General features: G+C 47.7%; 1 pseudogene; it reads left to right on the top strand.

Annotated features, from left to right (window-relative positions):
* The first annotated feature begins 10,155 nt into the window (after positions 1 to 10,155).
* Positions 10,156 to 11,363, top strand: LOC121432817 (annotated as a pseudogene).
* Positions 11,364 to 11,542: the final 179 nt, after the last annotated feature.

The raw sequence follows: 11,542 nt of genomic DNA, 5'->3' as shown, positions 1-11,542 counted from the left end.
TGTGGACAAACAAGGGATGCCTCGTGTTTTCTTCAGACAGGACCAAATGACTGGGATACAGTAAGCTCACTGACTCAAGGCATTATGGGAAGACAAAGAACTCAAGAAATTTGACAAGGTTATTTTGTTGTTTCTTTTCCTATTATTATTATCGTTATTATTTTAGTTTTTCAAGACAGGGTTCTCTGTATGGCTCTGGCTGTTCTTGAACTCACTCTGTAGACTAGGCTAGCTTCAGAGATCTACCTGCCTCTGCCTTCTGAGTGCTGGGATTAAAGGCATGTGGGGGCCTTTAATTCTAAAGAATAATTCCTATTATTTTTTTTTGCAACTAAATTTAATTAAGTTTTGGAATCAACTTTGTGGGATAGCTCGGGATTTTACAGAAGAAAAAAATGAGAAGCCAAGGAATCAGTTCACACAGTTTGTTAGACTCAGAGCCAGAGTGGCGATCGAGATATCCAACGCCTGACCTGCGCACTCGTCCTACGGCAGTGATGCAGGTGAGGAGCCATCAAAGGACCTGTGATTTCTGGAGAGGACAGTCTAGAAGCCTCAGGTCACAGCATGCCAGGCCCTGCTCTGTCCAAGGGCTCTGCAGCTGCCTGGCTGCAGCACCTTCTCAGGTGGAGCAGGACCTCACAGGACTGGAAAGCTCTCGAGGGCCGCGAACTGTGATGAATTCAAATGTTTGAGGGCATAGAGGAGAAGTAATTGTGGAGCCTCCAACAAGATGTGAAGGCTTCTTAGTAACTCCTTCCCAGGGCTCACCTCTGCAAACCAGGATGTGATCAGGCCAGGTCCAAGTAGTGTGGCGGAGGTGCTCTTTCATTATTGCTTTATTATTACTTATTTAATAATAATAAATAGGCCCGGCGGTGGTGGCGCACGCCTTTAATCCCAGCACTCGGGAGGCAGAGGTAGGTGGATCTCTGGGAGTTCGAGGCCAGCCTGGTCTACAAAAGCTAGTTCCGGGATGGGCACCAAAGCTACAGAGTAACCCTGTCTCGAAAAACAAACAAACAAACAAACAAACAATAAAATAATAATAAATATATCATTTTAATATTTACCATCAATTACTATTATAATTATTATATTAATATCATAAAATATATAATTACATAATATGATATCATTGTGCTATGCTATAATAATTATTAATATATTATATTTATTATTAAGAATAAATAAACAATACTATTTATTTATTATTACTTAATTATTACATTGTTGCTTTCATTATTGCTTACACCCAGTATCCCAGTTGCTGTATTAAGAGCTGGAGGAACACTCAGACAAAGAAATAACGAGCTCAGGATCGTGTTCCAGACTCTCGATCCTCTCCATTTCCTTCTATTGGTCTCTTCACCCCTAGAAGCGTAGGAAGGGAGGGTCTGTTGCCTTGTCCATTTCTCCAGCCCCTACCCAGGGAGTTTTTGCTGGCTAACGTCCAGGCTTACACTCCGCGGGGACAGCGACCCTTTAGCTTCAGCTCATTCAACAGGTCATTCATTCGTTTATTAAGAGCCAGGCTTAGCAGTAGGTACTGGAGACACCAACCAACAAGGTCCCTGCCCTTGTGGGCACTGTCAACCGAGAAAACCAGACATTGAGGAAATGAAAATGAAAACAATGATACATGTATACATGTACTGTCTGGTTTTGTGTGTCGTTTTGACACAAATCAGAGTCATCAGAGGAAGGAGCTCGATGAGATCCAGCTGCAAGGCATTTTCTCAATTAGTGACCAGTGGGGTAGGACCCAGCCCAAGGTAGGTGGTGCCATCCCTGGGCTGGTGGTTCTGGGTTCTATAAGAAGGTGGGCTGAGCAAGCCATGGGGAGCAAGCCAGTAAGCAGCTCCCCTCCATAGCCTCCGCACCAGCTCCCACCTCCAGGATCCTGCCCTCTCCTTCGTGAAGAATGAATTTGTAAGACTAAGACAATCCTGAAGCCATTTTTTTAAAATATTTATTTATTATGTATACAATATTCTGTATGTGTGTATGCCCGCACACCAGAAGAGGGCACCAGATCTCATTATAGGCGGTTGTGAGCCACCATGTGGTTGCTGGGAATTGAACTCAGGACCTTTGGAAGAGCAGGCAATGCTCTTAACCACTGAGCCATCTCTCCAGCCCCTCCTGAAGCCATTTTTGACAATTCTGAATCCTCTCAGCCTCTGTGCCATAGTGCTTCCCCTCCTCCCCTGGGAACCAAGGACCTAACAGCTACACTCACACGTACTCAGTTCCTGAACAATTACCCATATACGTATGCTTTGGTTCGGTCCCCCTGGGAAATGGGGTCAAAATGACCTCTTACCTCATCTGATCTGGCAACAGCTCTCCAGTCAATTATTGGTAATAGCCCTTTCGAATAAGCCAATCAAAATAGTCAAAGAACAACCTCCCTTGCTTCTGTGGCCCCTTTAAAAGTAGACTGTACCAGCTATTTGAGGTCTCTCAGCTTCCCGAATGCTGGGGGACCCTGTCATGACAGAATTAATAAAATCCTCATGCTTTTGTGTGGCGGACTTCTCGACCGGCGACAGAAGAACGACCACCACATCAGGATTCCACTCAGATCACGCTTTACTGGAATGCCCTTGATTGATGGGGAGCAGGAAAGGAGGGGGCAGGAAAACGAGGGACAGGAAGCGGAGGGGCAGGGAGCGAAGGGAAGGGGCGCACTTAGGCAGCCGCTTAAATAGGGAATTGGCACACGGGTCGCCCTGTGATTGGCTGCCACCAACAGCTGACACCAGACCACATCAGGATAGGCTCAAGGATCCTCATCCACCGCGCATGCGGGAAGCTGGGACGCGCAGCTCTCAAAGCCATAGCCAAATATGGAGTTGTTTATTGCCAACAAGACAGGATGTCGGCGCCATCTTGTAATGGCAATCCTGTCCGGCTCACTACAGTTCCCCCTTATTGTTTGTAAGCAATGAGCGCAGGACTAATGTCATCCAATCTGACCCCCACCTCATGATGTGTTGGTCGATCGAGGATGGAAGATATTTTCCATGGACACACCTTCCCCTGTGCAATGGGTACTCGAGGAATCCCGGGGGTGCAAAGGCTGTGTCGCAGGAGACTACAACCACACACCTTCCCAAGTGTAATGGATCAACAGATCCCATGGGGTGCAAAGGCTGTGTCGCAGGAGCCTACAACCACACACCTTCCCAAGTGTAATGGATCAACAGATCCCATGGGGTGCATAGGCTGTGCAGGAGGAACCTACATCCGCACACCTACCCAAGTGCAATGGATCAACAGATCCCATGGGGTGCAAAGGCTGTGCATGATGGAAGCCCTAAGCGTCTCTTAGTGCTGACAACCATATCTGGGGGAAGGAGACACACTCCAGGGTAGCTAATGCCTGAGAGATTATAACCTTATCCCAATATAGCCTTATCCCTATTGGTCTGGGCTCGAAGGCAGCAAACCAACCACAGGCACAACACACAGCCACCCAGGCAGCTTGCCAAAAAAACATGCCCACGCAACTGAAAGCACAGGGACCCTTTCTCTGTAATGTTACGTGCTTCTCCTAAAAGGGCCACTTTAGACTTATACATTAAAAATGGTAAATCAAGGTTTCTATCGGTGGTAAAAATCTGGGGAGAACTGTGGCATCATGCCGAACAGGCATCGCCTTTGGGAAGGCTGACAGGATTCCCCTTCAGTGCTCTGCCTTCCCCTGGATCCACGTCATCAGGGATGTCAGCTGGAACTTCCTCCAGAGACTCAGCCTCATCCTTAGGAACTTCCTTGATCATGCGTGTCAGTCGGCTCGGAACCCAAAGCGGAGCCTCTTGGCCCTGTGGAAAAACACATACAGCTCCCCTGGATCTTGCCACCGCAAGATCCGGTCCATACCATTCGTTATCCAATACATCTTTCCACATCACATATTCCTTTTGTTCCATAGGGCCTGCTGCATGCTTTTCAGCTGCTGCAGTACCCGACTCATTCAGGTTTTTTTTTTTTATTTTTTTTATTTTTTCGAGACAGGGTTTCTCTCATTCAGGTTTAAAAAGTTAAGTGTGAAGACAGCAAGGGAGATTCTTTCCCTGGGGGACGCGGATTCAGCTATTCCCCCTTTTTGTTTTTGTAGAATTTCTTTAATATTTCTGTTGGCTCTTTCCACAATACCTTGTCCTTGTGGATTGTATGGAAGACCCGTAATGTGGGTCACTTGGAGCTGTGCACAAAAGGCACGAAATCCATGGGAGGTATATGCCGGGCCATTGTCTGTCTTCAGGCGTAGGGGTTTTCCCCAGGCAGCCCAGGCCTCAAGGCAATGTGTTTTTACATGAGTCACCTTTTCTCCCGCCAGGGGTGTGGCATGAATAATGCCAGAAAAGGTATCCACTGATACATGCAAATATTTTAATTTGCCAAAATCAGGCATATGGGTAACATCCATTTGCCACAACGCGTTAGGTTGCAGCCCTCTAGGGTTGACCCCAACATTAGGGGGGTATAAAAAGGTCACACATGAAGAACAGGCTTTAACTATTTCTCTGGCTATCTGTCTGGAAATATGAAATTTTTTTCTAAGGGTATTGGCAGGCACACGCCAAAGCTTATGAAAATCTCGTGCTAATTCTACAGGGTCCGAGACGACCAAAGCTATGGACCGGGTAAGGCAGTCAGCCAAATCATTGGCCTCAGACATGGGTCCTGGAAGCAAAGTATGAGCCCGAATATGTCCAATGAAAAAAGGATTATCCCTTTGAAAATGCATGTTTGAATTTGACACAAAATATTGGAAACTGTACTTGAATTTCTAACAAAGGCAGCCACCTCCAATGAGGCAACAGCATTCACCACATATTTAGAATCTGAAAATAAATTGAAGGGTTCTGAAAATCTTTTAAAAACTTCCAGCACGGTTATACATTCCGTGACTTGTGGGGAATCAGGTCGAAAATCAAGCAAAATGGGATCCCTACCTTGAATTACTATGGCACCTTTGCCAGTTTTGGAGCCATCAGTAAAAACAGTCAAGGCCATATTAATGGGCTTTTTAAAGGTAACCTTAGGAAAATACACTAAGTTCCTTTCCACAAAATTTAATAGGGGATGTCTTGGATAATGATTATCAATAAGGTTAGGAAAAGCGCAAACCAAAACAGCCCAGTCATTTACTGTAGCTGCCAATGTCTCCACCTGTCCCTTGGTATAGGGAATAATCAATTTATCTGGCATGGTTGCAAAAGATGTTAAACAATGTTTTATCCCCAATACCGCTTGAGAAGCAACCAACTCGGGATAATATTGAATGGCTTTTGGTACCTGAAGAATTACCATGGATCCACCACAAGGGGCCATCTTGCCATAGCACCCCAGTAGGGTAATGTGCAGTTTTTAAGAAGCATAAGAATATGGGCAAAGCAGGATCGACTCGGCACAATTGTGCCTTAGTCATTGCTTTCTCCACCTGTTTTAAAGCCTTTTCAGCCAAGGGGGTCAAAGTTCTGTTCGAGTTAACATTTGGATCACCTTCCAAAATAGAAAACAAGGGCAACAACTTTGCCCAGGGGATGTTTAAATACCCCATAATCCAATTAAGATCCCCCAATAATTGTTGAAAATCATTAAGTGTCCTCAAATGATGGGTGCGAATGGAAATCTTTTGAGGGGTCACCGTCAAAGGGGATATAATTGCCCCCAGAAATTTTATAGCAGTAGTCTGTTGGATCTTATCTGGTGCCAAGACCAGGCCCCAACATGTAGAAAAATGAAAATAGATCTACATCCATCTCCATGTACAAAACTTAAGTTTAAATGAGCCAAAGGCCTCAGCATATAAAAATTATGTTGAACCTCATAGAGAAAAAATTTTGAAGCACATTTGGCCACATCTCAAACATAGCCTCAGTGGCATAAACATTTGGAGAAACCATAAATCTCCTGAACTGAGAAACTTTTGTATAACAAGGCTATATAGTGGAAAAAGATCTTTACTTATTATAAACCCATTTTAAAAATATATGAAGAACTCAGGAAATTAGTTATTAAAAATTTGATCCAATAAAAATATTTGTTACAGACCTAAACTGAAAACTCTCAGACGAACTTAAAAATGACTGAGAGACATTTAAAAAAATGTTTAAACATAACATCCTTTAGCCATCAGAGAAATGCAAACCAAAACTTTGAGATTTTATTTTATCCTTGTAAAAATGCCCAAGATTGAAAATTATTGCTAACAATTTATGTTTGAGAAAATGTGGGTAAAGAAAAAACTCCATTGTTGGAAGTGTAAACTGACGTAGCCATCTTTGGATCACACATCGTATTGAAAAACCTGAACAAACCAGATTCTCCCAGCAGGAAGAGAAGAACCAAAAATCCAGGGCTAGCCGCTTCAGCAACCCTGCCCTAGGTACCAGCTGAAGACAAAGCCAGACTGCAATCCTGATAACAATCAGCGAGTTTCCTCCTCGTGATTATCAGCTTGTTGTTTTAGGAACTAACCAATTACGACCTTGGGAGTGGTCCTGAGGCAGAGAGTCGTCCTGCGACCATCAGTGGATTTTTTGGAATTTATGACCCTTTTGGACCACTGGGCTGTGGCCTCTTTTTTCAAAAATTCTTTCTCCTGGTACTCGGGGTTGAACTCCTCCCCCGGCCAACCAAGACCACGTGCACGTGACCTCAGCAAGGATGGTCTCCGGCGAGCCATGCGGGGCCCGCACCATCCCTAGACCCTAGTGAGAGTTTCCCCAGCATTGGGAGTCTCCCACTATGTCTATTTATTTAAAATTAGGCAAATATCTACCTCAAAACTTAGCAATACCCCTTTTGGGCCTAAATACAAAGTTGTTTAACCACAAGAACATGTGCTCAGCCTTGCTTGGATGTGTGGCTGAGCAGAGCGGCTGGGCCCGCGACCTACCGACCGTTCAAGCTGGTGAGCCTCGCCACGGTCGTGCTGTGCTTCTATGCCCTGAGGCCCACGCTGGAAGTGGCCTAGCGTTCTAGCCTGTTGGTCCTCAAGGCAGGTCCTGTGTTTGCAGCTTTGCATCTTGGAGCCGCAGCTGTTCACATTCTACAAAATCTGGAGGCCTCAGTAACTCGAACCAGAAGAATATAATTCCCTTCCTTAGCATATCTTGTTTAGCGGCCAGATCTCTACCAAGCCTATCATAGGATGACACATTAAGATTGCCAGAGGCGGCTTTCTCCAGTTCTTCCTCCTCCTGAGGGTCTAACTCCTCCTCAGACCAATCCAGGCCCGCAAATTCCTTGAGCACTGGATAGAGGGGACCTCCCCTCTTCTCATTAGCCTCCCTTTTAGAGAGAATTGTATCAGGATCCTTTTCTTTTACTTTTTTTCTTTCAGGCCTTTCCAAGTTTCCTCCCTTTGAATCTGAATCTGAAAAACTGTTCTTGTGTTTAATTCAGGCCTTTTGCCCCTCTCTCGGAACGTCCACGTTGTTCCCCACCCTGAGGTTGCGGCCGGACTTACGGCAGTGCAACCAGAGACCGCAGGCCAGTACAAACACCACAAACACGAGACCAAACACCCAAGAACCCACTCCCGCAAACAGCATACTTGGGGAGACTGAAACCAGCATACTGGGAGAAACTTACCGAAGTCGCCACTCCGCGTGTTGAGTTCTGAATCCTCTTCGGCCCTTTGCCTGGCGACAGAAGTTCCCGGGTCTCGGCACCAGCTGTGGCGGACTTCTCGACCGGCAACGGAAGAACGACCACCACATCAGGATTCCACTCAGATCACGCTTTACTGGAGTGCCCTTGATTGATGGGGAGCAGGAAAGGAGGGGGCAGGAAAACGAGGGACAGGAAGCGGAGGGGCAGGGAGCGAAGGGAAGGGGCGCACTTAGGCAGCCGCTTAAATAGGGAATTGGCACACGGGTCGCCCTGTGATTGGCTGCCACCAACAGCTGACACCAGACCACATCAGGATAGGCTCAAGGATCCTCATCCACCGCGCATGCGGGAAGCTGGGACGCGCAGCTCTCAAAGCCATAGCCAAATATGGAGTTGTTTATTGCCAACAAGACAGGATGTCGGCGCCATCTTGTAATGGCAATCCTGTCCGGCTCACTACACTTTTGCATCGGCTGTGGTGTATGAGATGGTCTCTGAGGGTGACTCCTCGGTGTTTGGACGCTAGAGTCCAACAAATTCACATTCATTCACACAGCACTGTTGAAGCGTAAGCCAAATAAACCCTTTCCTCCTCAACTTACCTTTTGGTCGTGGAGTTTTGTTGAAACAAGAGAAACCCTAACTAAGATAATACAGAAATCATGGTGGGGGTTGTGAAGTGAGGAGGCGGAAGGAGAACCCAGTTTGTCTGAGGCAGCATGCTCCTAAAACCTTTGGGGGATGAGTTGTAAAGCAAGGGGACCCTCCAGCCAGAGGAAACATGGTCAAGGAAAACACAGCGTCTTCACAGAGATGTGACAAGAAAGAAGAAGGGGGCTGGAGAGATGGCTCAGTGGTTAAGGGCATTGCCTGCTCTTCCAAAGGTCCTGAGTTCAATTCCCAGCAACCACATGGTGGCTCACAACCATCTGTAATAAGGTCTGGCGCCCTCTTCTGGCCTTCGGCATACACACAGATAGACTATTGTATACATAATAAATAATAAATAAATATTAAAAAAAAAAAAAAAAAAGAAAGAAGAAGGACAGATTCCCAGAGCAAGTGGGACGGTGGTTCTCAACGAGACTGGAGGAAGAGGCAGGGCAGAGCCACCCTGGCCTGGGAAACCAAGGTAAGGAAGCCTCTGTCCATTCGCTCTGCTTTAGTGCCTGCTCCCCCTCCCTGCACAGTGCAGAAATGATCTGCTTTGTTTCACCGGTTCTATTGGCCCTGGGTGCTGTTGAAAATTGAGGTTAGAAGATTAAACACAGCACAAACCACTAATGTGGTCCATTTCAGCCTTTCCTGTTTGGTTGGGTAACCTCAAAACTCATCTGACCCCATGCCATGGGCTTGGTGAGTATGGTTTTATGTACAGACTCAGTGTACTTAAGGACTGGCATTTCAAGGGTGGAGTATTGACTTTGCATTGAAACCCTAGGAGAGGGAGCGAATTGCGACAACAGCCATAATAAAGAACAAAAGATAAAAAAGGAGACATGGACAGGGATTACTGAGTAAGAAAGCTCATGCAATTACATTCGAGGAGGCACTGAGAACTCTCCTCCGCAAAGGAAACCAGCACCACAAATACTGCCTCCTGTGAAGAATGAGAGATCCCACTGGAGCCGGGCAGTGGAGGCACACACCTTTAATCCCAGCACTCAGGAGGCGGAGGCAGGCAGGTCTCTGTGAGTTCAAGGCCAGCCTGGTCTAGAGAGCAAGTTTCATGTCTTGGAAAACCAAACACAACAAATAACACAAACACTTGCTACAAAAAAAACAAAAAAACAAAAAAACCCCAAAAACCGATGACCTGCGTTTGATCCTAGAATCCATATAAGGCAAAGCATCCATACAAGTCAAATAAATAAATCTTAAAAAAAAAAAAAAGCCAAGTTGGAAAAGTTTAAAATATGTATATTCAGGGCCGGTTAGATGGCTCCTTGAGTGAATGTGCCTGGCACCATGCCTGGACACCTGTGTTCAATCCCTGCAGCCTGTTTATGTGCTCGTGGAGATCAACCCCAGGACTTCATGCATGCTAGGCAAGCGCTGGCTCTACCAGCTGAACTACACCCGAAGACCTCACATTTAGGGTTGTGATAAGTTCACACTGGAACTGAGTGCCTGGAGCAGAGTCCAGAAGTGGACCGATCGTTCCAACATCCTGATCTCTGTCTTTTTCTCTGCAGGTCTTCCAGACTGGGTCGTCTTCTCGGTTCCAGCCACAGAGTTAGGGTTGCCCCTCGGCTCCCAAGGGACAACTCTCATTCCCCATTTCCGTACATCTCTAGCGAATGGCTAAGAAAAAGTGAAGAGCCAAGCATAGATGCAGGCTCCGGACTGAGCACGCGCGAGAGACAAGCAGAAGAGGCTTCGTGTTCCCTTGGCCTGCTGCTGACAGCTGCAGTGAAACTAGGCAGCGGCCACACTGCTGTGGCAGAAGGCAGTCACCAACTAGGAAGGTCTCTAACTAGTCTTGTGGCCCCGCCCACTTTTTTTCCTGGATTCAAGGCAATGTTGCCTCAAAACAAGGACCAGGTGCTGCTACAGAACACAGTACCCCCAGGGTGTCCCCCTCGGGTCCTCTGACAGTTTGCTGACTGCCCTCCATCCAACTTAGCATCTCTCTCCCCCCATCAGTCCCTCCCTCCTCCCCACCTACCTTTGCCATCTCACAGGCCAGCCTATTTTTCCTTCTCTTCTCCGCCACAGCCCCACTCTCCTGGGCCTCGTTTCTACTCTTCCTCTCGACTCAAATTCTGACTTTATTCCCCTCCCATTCTCTTCCTCCCTCCCGAGTTCCCCCACTTTCTTTCACCAGAACTACCCTTGTCTTCCTTCAGGACACTCATCCCCTCCCCTCAACTACCAGCTGGGCGCCTCCCCTCCTCTTTCCCATCACTCTTCTCTTTCCCAGGTACAAAATTCCTCTCCTCACTCTTGCCAGTCTCCTCCCCAGCTCCAGGGCATCCATAGTTCCCCAGCCACGTCCCCCAGCCCCAGCCCCCCTTCTGGAGGGATTTCCAGTAACAAACAAACATGGCGGTGTCCTCAATCCAAAAACACCAGGTCCCTTGGGGTGGCAGGGGGATGCAAGGCAAGCAAGGTGGACCCTGCAGAGTTCAAGGACCGAATGGCCCTCGCCCAAGCCCTAGCCGTCCGTGTGGGGCGCCGCAGAATTGCAACAGATCTCCAGCTACTGCTTCTGCAGCGCCTGTGGCTCGGCACATCCACACCCGGCCAGGCCCCAGTCGTGGAGTATCCCATTTGTCTACAGTGCCTCCAGCCCCGCACCCGGTCTTGCCCCACCCCCAAGTACAAGATGGGGGCAAGGCTTCTTGCCTTCCCTCAACTACTGCCCTGTGCTCAGGGCCAGGAGTCTGGGCCTCTCCGCATAGGTATTGGCTTCGGCCTCCACGTGTCTCGGGGCCAGGCCAAAGCCTTGCATTTGCTACCACCAAAAAAAACGGCAGGAAGCAAGTCCTCAAGGAGAGGTCGTCCTGAGGCAACCGCCTACAACCCAGACCCCAGAAGCTCAAGTTATGGACACACTCTCCCAGGCCGGGCCCCTCAAGTTTGCAGGCCTCCAATCACTAAAATCCAGCCAATGTTCCGTGCCTCCAGCTCAGGCACCAAGATGGGTCACTGCCTCCCTAAGGCCCAGATTGTCTACAGCCCCAAAGAGGTTGCCAGAATCTATTCTCCCAAAGTTACCACCTTAATTCCAGAGCAGCGGAGACCCTATGGAACACCCTCTCCAAACCCCACCCTCCCTACCAGGACTTCTCAGACCTTAGGAAGCCACAGCAACACCTTGAAGGGCTGGCTGGCTGGAGGCCAAGTGTGTTCTCCTGCCCTGAACCCTGGAAACCCCTTGTGGAGTCTGCTCTCCCCTGGTTGA

Source organism: Microtus oregoni, unplaced genomic scaffold (genome assembly GCF_018167655.1).
Source record: "Microtus oregoni isolate MIOR12 unplaced genomic scaffold, Mior012 000036F_ref0000092, whole genome shotgun sequence".
NCBI classification, from domain to species: domain Eukaryota; kingdom Metazoa; phylum Chordata; class Mammalia; order Rodentia; family Cricetidae; genus Microtus; species Microtus oregoni.
This window is presented reverse-complemented; position numbering and strand designations above follow the sequence as displayed.